The 11,143-nt window shown below is 41.2% G+C and overlaps 1 pseudogene; it reads right to left on the bottom strand.

The window, feature by feature from the left end:
- Positions 1-9,037: 9,037 nt before the first annotated feature.
- On the bottom strand, positions 9,038-10,637 carry LOC141567335 (small ribosomal subunit protein uS2 pseudogene; annotated as a pseudogene).
- Positions 10,638-11,143: the final 506 nt, after the last annotated feature.

Below are 11,143 nucleotides of genomic sequence, written 5' to 3'. Positions count from 1 at the left end.
TACAGAAAAGACTCCCATTTTGCTGCACATACTCACCCCTGCACCAATCCCCAAAGCCTGGTGATGGGACATATAGTTAGCCAGCCCTGGATCCTCTGCAGTCTGGTTTGAGGTGAGGGAGGGGCAGGAAGCAGGGAACAGGATAGTGTGATTTCGGTGCTTTATACACAGAATGCTCCAAGGATGGTGCTATTGCCAGAAGCAGAGGAGTGGGGTGGGGCAAGGAAGCGGAGTAGCTGAGCAGGTGGGGGGTGGGGGGAACATCCACAGCACTGTCATTAGATGAGTTGATCGCCAGTTTTAAAAAATTGGTTGTGGGGTGTAAGCTCACAGGAGAAGAGAAAAAAAAAGCAAAGTAGAAGGAGCTATAGGAAGATTTCACCTCAAATACCAAGGGAACTTTCTAACAATTTGAGGATACGAAAGATGTAATGGGCTACACCTTGGAAAGTAGTGAGCCATGTACTTTCAAAGGGATTCAGTCCTCAGCTAGAAGACAATTTGGCAGCGATGTTACAAAGGGAATGTAAGTTTCAGATGGGTGGAAAGTAAATCCAAACAACAGTAATCTTGAACATTTATGGTTCTGCAAATTATGATCTATTGAGTGGGATGAGACTTACATTGTTGGCTATTAGACATTTTAGTTCCTGGGGCCAACCTTCAGGTGCAGGTCACCAACTAGTGGTCCATGAGACATACCTGGCCCACCTAGTATTTTTTAAATATTTAAGTTAAATGCCAATACTTCAAACTCTTGGAAAATTCACATAGAATTTTGATTTTATAGCCTCTCTTGAAAAAACTGGATCTGGAGCCAAGAGTGACTACACCCTTTGCACAAGGCCTGTGTTCTCCCAATTTCCAGCTCACCTCACTTATTTCCACTGCCTCTCTTTCTCTGACTTCTATTTCATTTTATAGTCCCTGCGTAAACCAAAGTTAACAAACACTACTCTTTCCTCTAGCAACCATAGCATTCTCCTCTTTCTCCATCAGACTGATCTATACTCCATCTACCACAATCACACTTTTCACAATTACTGCAAAAACAACAATCATAAACAATAGTAAGAGGTGTAGGATAACGCTATTGAGTGCTCACTCTGTGCTAGCTGAGCAATGGACTAAAGTTGTTACATACTAGTCTCTATAGACAAGGCTTCCACTGCACTAAAAAAAGTAACTCCCAATATCAGTGACTTAACACAGAAAAGCTCATTTCTTGCACACATTTCACATCTAATAGGGATGAGCAGGGTGTTCTAATCAGTGCTCAGGAATGTAGACTGATGGAGGCTTTCCCATATGGTGGTGTGTTTTTCTTGTTTGTTTTGTTTTGTTTTTTGATCGTCTCAGAAATTGAGCAGACTTCTTCCTATGTGATTCTCAACATTTCCATGAGCCAGCATCTTCAGCCATAGTTCTTTGTGAAGCATGTTTTCAGAAAATATTCTATCTTGCAGCCTTTCCCCTAGCACTGTAAGTTCATTAGAATATGATCTGTTCCTCCAGTTATAGCAAATCACAATATTGCCAAACATCTTGCCACTACAGAATATGGATTGTCCTTCTTCTGGCCTCTGATATTACTATCCTTACTGCCTTTTGCCCAACCATTAAGCCAAATACTAAGTATTTTATGTTTTTATTATGATAACACCCTACTTCCTGTAGGACCCATATTATTTACAGTAGTCTAAGCTTATGCTGCAGTAACAAGCCAGCCAAATCCTCAGTGACTTGACATCATAAAAGTTTATTTCACATTTATGGTACCTATCTAATTACAGCAGCCCAGGCTCTGTTCCACACTCAGGGACTCAGGCTGACTAAAGCTCTACCATCTTATAGATATGCTACTATACTATGCTATCTTCTCAGTTACCATGGCAGGGGAAGAAAAAGATTAGCAAATTACTCATCAATATTTAAATGCCTCATTCCAAAAGTGACAGAGTACATTCATATTTCATTGGCCAGAACCAGACACATGACCCACCAAACTGCATTACTTGGAAATGAGTGAGAGCAGATACAAAGTTTGGTGAGCACCAGTCTCTCTGCCTCACTATCCCAATTAATTCTTACTACAGTTCTCTGAGGTAGGTATTGCAAGATGCAGATTGAGATTCCAAACTTAAGTACTATACAGAGAAATTGCAACCAGAATATAACATCTATATCTTTTAAGTACTTCTAAATTTATTCATTTACCAAAATTTATTGATTCACCATACGGAAGTCCAACTTCACCAGTATAGTGTGATTTTGTACAACTCATGACTTTAGTATCACAGAGCTTACTAATGTGAAAATAAAAAAAAACAAAATAAGAAACCTGAACCTCAATTTATATACCTGTGATTAAAGAAAGTAGACTGGTAATTCCTAATGCCCCATCCACCTCAGATACTTGTGATTCAATTTTAAGGCCAACATGAAAATGATTTAAAACTCAGATATCAGCCCTCCAACTATACTGCTTCATTATTCACAGAATTCTGGTGACTAAGATGACATATCACGAAAAAGATGATTAGTGTTATCAGTGCTTCTTTGTATTCACTAGAAATCTTTGAAATGTTTTATCCATCCTTCTTTTCTGGGGTTAGGCTATTGATATCACTTCTGAGTGAAACACCCTACATATGAAAAGTTAAATTTCCACTGTCTCAACTCATTTTAAAATTGAGCATAAGAAGAGAGGACAAAGGATTTTTTTTTTCTCCCAAGGACATTTTTCACCCAAGGCCTCACCTACACGCTGGAAGAGAGGGTGTGGATAGGGTGAGGCAGTTGGGTTACATGTGTATATCACTACAGAAATATCTAGTCCCACTCTCAATGTTGTACCTGCTCATGTCAACCCTGATCAATAAATATCAGCCCTTTTTAAATTTAAATGGAAGTCAGCAGGTTATTAATAAACTAAGAATTATTAGGACTATTTTCTGGGTTCATTTGGCAAATTGATGGACTATGCCCACGAGAGGCTTGTTGACACAAGGGTGCTGAAGAATGTTAGAAGAAAGAAGCCTGGAAAAGATGTACAACAGGCCCAGTCAGTCTCTATATGTAAAGAGGCTTCTCAGCCTTCATAGGAATAAAAGAGGAAACTAATCACTAAAGCCTTTGCCCAGTAAAGAAGCCTGAACTGTAGGATGGAAGGGGCAATTCTGAGTCTGAGTGAGCTCAGAAGCATAAACAGTCCTACTGAGGACGTATCTGACAAAGCAGAGCACAAAATCCAAAAGGAAAGTAAGGTATTCTACTTCAGTGATCTATTGCTGCATAACAAACCACCCCAAACTGAGAGGTGTAAAGCAATAATCCTTACATTATGTCTCATGATTCTGAGTGTCAGGAATTCGGACAGGACAGAAGTGGGAAAGACTCCTCTTTGTTCCACAATGTCTGGGGCCTCCGCTGGGTAGAGTGGGAGGGATGAGGGTGATTCAGATGTTTGGGCACTGGAATTATCTGGAGGCTTCTTCATGCACAAATCTGGCTCAGATGACTCCAAATCTGGACACAACCAGGACTATTAACCAAAGCACCTCCATGTGGCCTCTCTCTAACACTGGTCCTCTCACAGCCTGGCAGCTGGGTTCTAAGAGAGAGCATCCCAAGAGGAAACACCTGGAGACAAAACATTCCAAGACAGCCAGGTGGAAGTGCAGGTCTTTTTATGATCTAACTTCAGAAGCCACAGAGCATCATTTCCACCATGCTCTAGTAGTGGTCAAAGCAATGCTTCACCCACCCCAATTCTAGGGGAAGGGACACAGACTCGACTTCTTGATTGAAGGGACATCAAAGAATTTGGAGCCGTATTATAAAATCATCACACAGTCTTCCCTACTTTTACTTTGCCATCTCAAGGGCTGTTGGGCCTCACAGGTAGCAGACACATAATTGTTTGTTGACATGGTGGCGCCCAGCATGAGCCTGGATGGTTTGTAATCACACACGAGATACACACTGGGTACCCCTAAAGCCAGAGGAACCAGCTGATTCTTAATATAGTTGCACTTGTAACCACGGGCTGGAAAAACCTGGACAAAGGGGAGGAGGAACATGGCTTATACTTAAGAACAGTCAGATAAAACAGGGCAACCAAAGAGGAAATCCACAGGGACTCCAAAAAAAAAAAAAAAGGAACTAAGGCAACACTTACTGCAATGCTACCCAGTTCTGGATGGCTATAGATTGCAAACTAGATGAGCTATTTTGTTCTGTTGAAATACGGATAACAAGCTGTGCTTTTCAAGCCAACTCTTTAAGCCAACCTTGAAACTTCTATAAAGAATTGCATGATGCTCTTCAAAATGCAAGCCACAAATGCTCATGGAAATGAAAGCTTCATGTGTAGAAGTGAGGAAAGGACTTCACGTTAAAAAAATGGCTTTTCAGCCACACACACATTCCCTCACACCTTCAAAAATTAAACAAATCACACAAAATTTATTTCCAAGCACTTGATAATTCTGAAAACTCAGAGAGAATTTGAGCCAAAAGGGAAGAAAGTAACCCCTCTCCACAAAGAATAAATATCTTACCCATTATTTATGGAGAATACAAATCATCCAAGCAGCAGTCTATTGGCATTGACTATTATTTTGTCTAATTAAGTGGCTATACAAGCTTCAGAATGCCATGTTTCCTGCCAGCTGACCCTATTCCCACGATCTTCCCTCCACACAGTTCAGGAGAACATGATACTTGAGAAAGACATTGCATTTTAATCTAGAGGGAAATACAGATTTGTACATGAAGGGAGGTGAGGTGGTGAGGGCTTTTCCTGTGATTAGTTTGTGTCTTAGAAGCCTCTCTGACTACTGTGCATGAAACACTTATGCTGCCCTGTTTTCCAAAAAATTCAGTGTGTAGTCAGCCTTGTTCTTTTGATACCATGCAGCTAAATTTTGCATGCAACATGTGTCACTTGTTTTAAAAAAAATTTCAGAGCTCAGCATTTCTTATGCTTGTTTTTGCTACTAAACTCTTGACTCTTGAGCAGTGTTGAATCTCCTGAGTTTTGGGGGGGCACTAGAGCTAGGACCCCATGATTAGGTCTTAGGGGATATGTAGGTAAGGTCTTAATGGGAAGTTTCATGCTGGCTTATCACACCTATTCACAGAGCCAAAGGAGATGGGTCCATACTGGGCCTACCTTAAATGAACCTACACAGCCTCTCATCTCCCTCTCTCCTTTTCCCCCAAGACCTCCTCCTCAGTCTTTTTTTTTTTTTTTTTTTATGTCTATACCCATGGATTTTTGAAATATTATCATTGAGTTTCACTAAGTATGAAAGTGGGTACATTTTTACATATGTAATACAGCCTATTTCCAATATTCTCATGTCCCTCTTAGTCAACACCTTCCCTTCAAAGGTAATCACTGTCTGACTTTAATCACCATAGGTTAGGTTTTGCTTGTTCATGAACTTTGTATGAATGGAATCATATAGAACATACTTTATAGACTGTAGCTTCTTTCATTCATCATTGTAATTATAAAATTCATCTGTGTTGTGGCATGTAGCAGTATTCCTCTTTCTTATATTCCATTGTATGAATATACAATAGTTTATTTGGAGACACTCTACTGCTACAGATCCATTTTACCACTGATATTGCCCTCAGTCTTTTTCCTCCCCCAATGTCAGTTCTATCATCAAAGGAGAGAGTCAGATCCTCCTAGAAGCTGTGAGCCATTCCAGGCTCCTCAAGGTGAGTAGACGAAGGAGATATATTCAGGCCTTTGAGGTCCTATCCTGAATGAGATTTTAGGCCCTTTTTGAGTCTTCTAAGTGAAACAACCGAAAAATAACAACAGTAAGTATTTTCCTTGCTAACGTTGATCCCTTTCAAAGTTTAACTTATATGTTCAACTATTGGATTTCTTTTAGCACCTATTGTATGCCAGGTATTTTTTTTTAGGTCCTAGAAATGAGGCATCAAATAAGACAGATAAGGATGCTGATCTTCTTAAGCTAATCCTCAAAGAAAATATCAGATAGTGATTAAAAACCATGTAAAAAAATTAAAATAGACCAGCATAATAAAATACCCAGGGGGAAAAAAAAAAGAAAAAAAAGCCTCTCTGGGGAGACCACAGAATAAGAAAAAAAATATATAGTCAACTGCATAAGGATTGAGGGAAGCCATCAGGAGGAAGTATATTCTAGGCTGGAAGGGCAACTAAATCAATGCTCTTAAGTCAAGAATGAACTTAAAGAATAGAAGGAAGGCTCATGAGGCTAACATGTGGTGGACAACATGAAAGTAGCGGAAGATGACAGAGCAAGGAGGTAAGCAGGGGATTGGGTCATGTATGACTTTGTGGTAAGAAGTTTAGATTTTATTCTAAGTATAATGTGAAGCCATTGGAAATCTTCAAGCATAAGAGTGACGTTACTCTGGAAATTTAGTGGAAAACGGCGTAAAAGGGGTCAAAAGTAGACACAGAATACCAATGAAGAGGCCACTTCCCTCAATAACAGATGATAGCATCTTGGACTAAGATGGCAGAAGAGGAGGCAAAGTAGTGAAAAGCGTTCAATATGTGTTAAAGAGAGAGTCAACAGAATATGCTATGGAAAAGATGTACCATTATGCTAAACAAGTTTCTATCTTCTCACTGTGTCTTACTCAACACTTCCTCTATATGTTAGGACGGTGAAAGAAAGAATGAAGAACTTTAGGGAGAAAGATGATTCTGCCTCAGAGTAATCCCTTCCATTGGCCCAGACATGTAGAATTTCACTTGACTCCTACAACAATCCCATAAGGGAAGGAAGTACACATAATAAGTTCAATTTTACAAATAAAAAACTCAGGATTTGAAGATCATGATGGATTAACGCGAGGATACACAATTACTAAATTCCTAATCCAACACTTGTACCCATCCTTTTGGCATCCTGCCTTCCATATTGTTTTCGTGAGATATTTGCTCCAGTGATCATAACAAATCTTAACTTTTATTGAGTGCATCCTCTTTGCCAGACACTATAGTAATTCATGACATGTATCAATTTTTTTAATCCTACAGTATAAGTAATTATTGCCATTCTTGTTTTGCAGACCTGTAAACTTAATGGTTCAGAGAATTTAAGTAAACTTTCAAAGCTATCACAGATGCTAAGTGGTGGAACTAAACTTTTGGTCCAGGCAAACTCACTCCAAAGCCTATTTCCCCAGTTATACTACTCAGCTATCATAGACAGAATTAGTAGAATCTGTTGAAAAGGCCATCTGCCACCTCTGATGTTAAATATCCTAAAATAATTTCAATACTAATATTCTCTGGGACCTTTAACAATACCACACTGATAAGTTAACATACAAATATCCTGGATATTTTCCTCCTTACCCATGATGTTCGCTGAGAAATCTATCAGCTTTTCTCCTTTGCTTCTGAAAAATTTTCACCATGTAAGATTTGATGATTTGCCCTTTTACCATTTGATTCCTATTAACATCTATCTATAGACACCAGTGTAATTACAAATGTGTCAAAACATCAAGGCTGTCTGCAGCCTTATCATTTACTCAGAAAATATAAAATATCCATCACAGAGCCAACATTTTATGATTATAAGCATTTCTTGAAGACAAATAAGTTAACAATGGACACACTAACTCATCCAGATTAAAACAAGTATTTGTGAGATCCCCTCCACGATGTCTTCTATCATTAAACCAAACATTACCTTACCTTTTGAAAAAATCTAATTCAGGATGCTTTCTGCTTAAAATTTTCTTGTGGTTTCATAAATCCTGGATCTGCTATTTAAGTGTATTTTATTAAATTATACACCATTTAGAGTTAGAAGAGACATCCCAAACCATGTGATCAAATAGCACGAAGCTGTAGATGGAAACGTCTAGTTCTGCGAAGTTTTCTATATGTCCAGGGTCCCCCAGTGAGCTCATGAAAAAGCCAGGACTACATCTGGCCCTGGTCTCTGACTTTCAGCACAGCAATGATATTTTACCATCTTTCTTGATGTGTTACCTTTACTAGCATGTTAATATTTTCCCTCTCTGATAAAGTTTAGAAACTCAGTCTATAGTTATCTACATAACCCTTTATATAGCCATATAGTGATCTATAGAAATAGATTTTCATATACTTTAGAGTTGGGTAAACTCTTCCAGATCCAGTTCAAATGGGGCTCCGTGGACTCCCTCCAACAGAATGAATCTGTCATCGTGTTCCAAGAGAGTTGTTCTCATTTCTCGATTATAATAGTTATCACATTGTATTCTAATTTGTCTGTTTAAATTTTTGCCTCTTCTTCACGACTGTGAGATCATCAAGGCAAAGATGGTACCTTAATCTACCTTGCAACCCTCAAACCTTTGCATAAAATACACCATTCAGGAAAAGTTTTGATGAATGAATGTGTTTTGGAATCAATCTGTTATTAGAGATTACCTTGTACATTCCTGAGCTCAAAGAAATAGAACAATTGAAAAAAAATACCTTTGTATAAGTAAGTCATAAATAAAGCAAAGTAGAGAGTTGAACAGATTATGCTGGGAGGGAGAAAGGAGATTTTAGCACTCTGAACCCAATTAGGAAGTCAGAAGATAGTAATTAAACAGAAGTTTAACATAAAGAATTACTAAATTGTGATAGGAGAATAACTACAAAGATGTAAAGAGAACTCTAAAGGATACCTTGGACCAAGGGAGAATGTCCAAGGAAGGACAAACTTGAAAAGAGGATCCCTTCCCCAAGGCCGAGGTTTCAGACCTCATGGAAGAAGGTGAAATTTCACTGCGCTTGGGAAAATGTTTGCTGTCTTGCCTGAGCCACAGCTGGGCCAGAGTTATTGGGCAAGCATCAGTACCCCTCAAAGGCACAGGCGAGCTGTGGCTGGTGAGTGGGCCTGCAGAAGAGGTCAGGTGCAAGGTACAAGGCCTAGAACATGGTGACTACACCAGGTGAGGCACAGGAAGTGAACCTCGGGAGCAGGACCAGATGAGGTTGGTGGGGGAATGCACAGGAGTCAGAACACCACTATGGGCACAAGGTCTGGAGCATGAAACATCCACATAACGTCAGGAGGGCCAGAGCAAGGTGGTCACTGGGCCCAGGGTGGGCCGGCAAAGTTGCTAAAGGACGGCCCCCTCTAGTGCACAGCTGGGGTAGAGCACCACCAGACATCCCCACATACTGGAGCCCCTGACTGAGGGCAGCAGGAGCAGGAGACAGCAAACTCAGCGGCCAGAACGCGGGAGAGCCCCTTCCCCCTGCAACGTCCCTCCAGCTCCCTCTACTGACACAGCTTAACATCACCCCCGGAAAAAGAAAAGTGCTGACAAAGTCCAATCCATTATCACAGAGCAAATACTGAAGGACAAATCAGGAGCTGAGACACATGAAACGGATCCCTGTGGCTCAAGGATCCAACACACTCAATAAATAACACATCTTTGGACCTCAGTTGTACGGTCCTCTAGCTCTCAGTTTCCGCATGTGCAAAATGAGGAAGTAACAGTATCAACCTCACAGGTGGTGTAAATACGTAATAAGAACTCCATAAATGTTTGCAATTATCACGTGCATTACCTGGAAAAGCAGAGCTGGAATCAGAAGACCCAAGTTCCATTCCCAGCCCTACTCTTACACTGGGACACGGCAATCACTCCTCCAAGGGCCCTAGATTCTACTGCTATAAAGTTGCCCTTTCCCACTTTTTAAATTTAAAAAAAAAAAAAACTGTTTAGTTTCCATCGACTTTATTTTTATTGTCTGTTTAACAGTCTGTGAAAGAAGAGCTTAAGACCACTGCGTGGTTGTTCTTACCTGATCCTGGGCCTGGGTGGTGGTGGCTGGAGACCAGTCCTCAGTGGCAGGGAACCGCTGGATCGGCACAGAGGGCCCAGGAGCATCCAGACCCTTCTGCCACCTTGGGTTGAGTTGCACTAAATCTGGGAGCCAGAGAAGTGCATTCATCCCGAAATTCCTCCTTGGGCACAGCCTTTTCCGCAGCTGCCTGCCCTTCCTTTTCAGTCTCTTCACAGTCTCTGCGGAAGTGGAGATCAGGTGGGACCTCCCACCAGAGTTCCAGAAGTTCTTAAGATGGTGCTGCACATGCATAGAACCTCCCGGGCCAGCACCCACCACCTCAGACCCTCTGAGTGAGCTCCCTTGTTGTTACTCAGGATGGCAGTGTCCACTAGTGCAGAGGAGAGTCTGAGTTACACAGCGTGATGGTAGGCAGGTTAACTAAAAGCCTCTGCGAGAGGCTGCCGATCCGCCCTGGGCTCAGTAGCCCCCGGAAGTTGCGGCTCCCAGAAGGCTTCCTGGATCTGCTTAGTGAAGGTAGGAGTGAAGCCGCCAGCAACAGGAGCTCGCTGGCCAGTGTTCATGGAGGATATGACACTGACACCAGCCAGGTTTTCAGTGGTAACAATGCATGAGCCGCCCGCAGAAGCTTCTCCCAGGTTCTCTTCAGATTTATGATGTAGATGCCATCATTTTTCCTTTTGTAGATGTACTGTCCCATTTGGAATTTAAGGTGGGTGCCACCTAAGTGGGTTCCTGCTGCAAGGAATTTGAGGACATCCTCCTCTTCGTCCTCCTTCATTTGCAGGACACCAAGGGCTCCGGACATTGTGAAATTTTCCCTTTAAGTTGCAGAAAGTGGGGACCCAGAACAATGCCATATGGACCCCTCTCTGGGTAGTGCAGAAAGGCTCTTTCCCACTTTTAACATCCCTTTTTCCTATCTCACATGCCTGACGTCCCTGCCTTCTGCTCCACACCAGGAAAACCCATTTTGGAGTACACAGTGAGCCCACCCCTCCAAAGTGTGGGTAGAACACTAGAGAGTGAGTTGGCTGCACAGAGAAAGGTTGAAGACATTTATAAGACAAAAGTAACAATCCAATCTGACAGCTTTTCAAAGTCTATACATTTAGAAAATCTTCCTTGGACAGGTTTTTAAGATACTTCTGGGGGGGGGGGGTAGATGAGGGTAAAAGGGATCCAATATATGGTGATGGAAAGAGAACTGACTGGGTGGTGAGCACATAATGTGATATATAGATGATGTATTACAGAATTGTACACCTGAAATCTATTATAACTTTGCTAACAACTGTCACCCCGATAAACTTT

The sequence above is a fragment of the Rhinolophus sinicus genome, linkage group LG10 (genome assembly GCF_036562045.2).
Source record: "Rhinolophus sinicus isolate RSC01 linkage group LG10, ASM3656204v1, whole genome shotgun sequence".
Classification (NCBI taxonomy): domain Eukaryota; kingdom Metazoa; phylum Chordata; class Mammalia; order Chiroptera; family Rhinolophidae; genus Rhinolophus; species Rhinolophus sinicus.
This window is presented reverse-complemented; position numbering and strand designations above follow the sequence as displayed.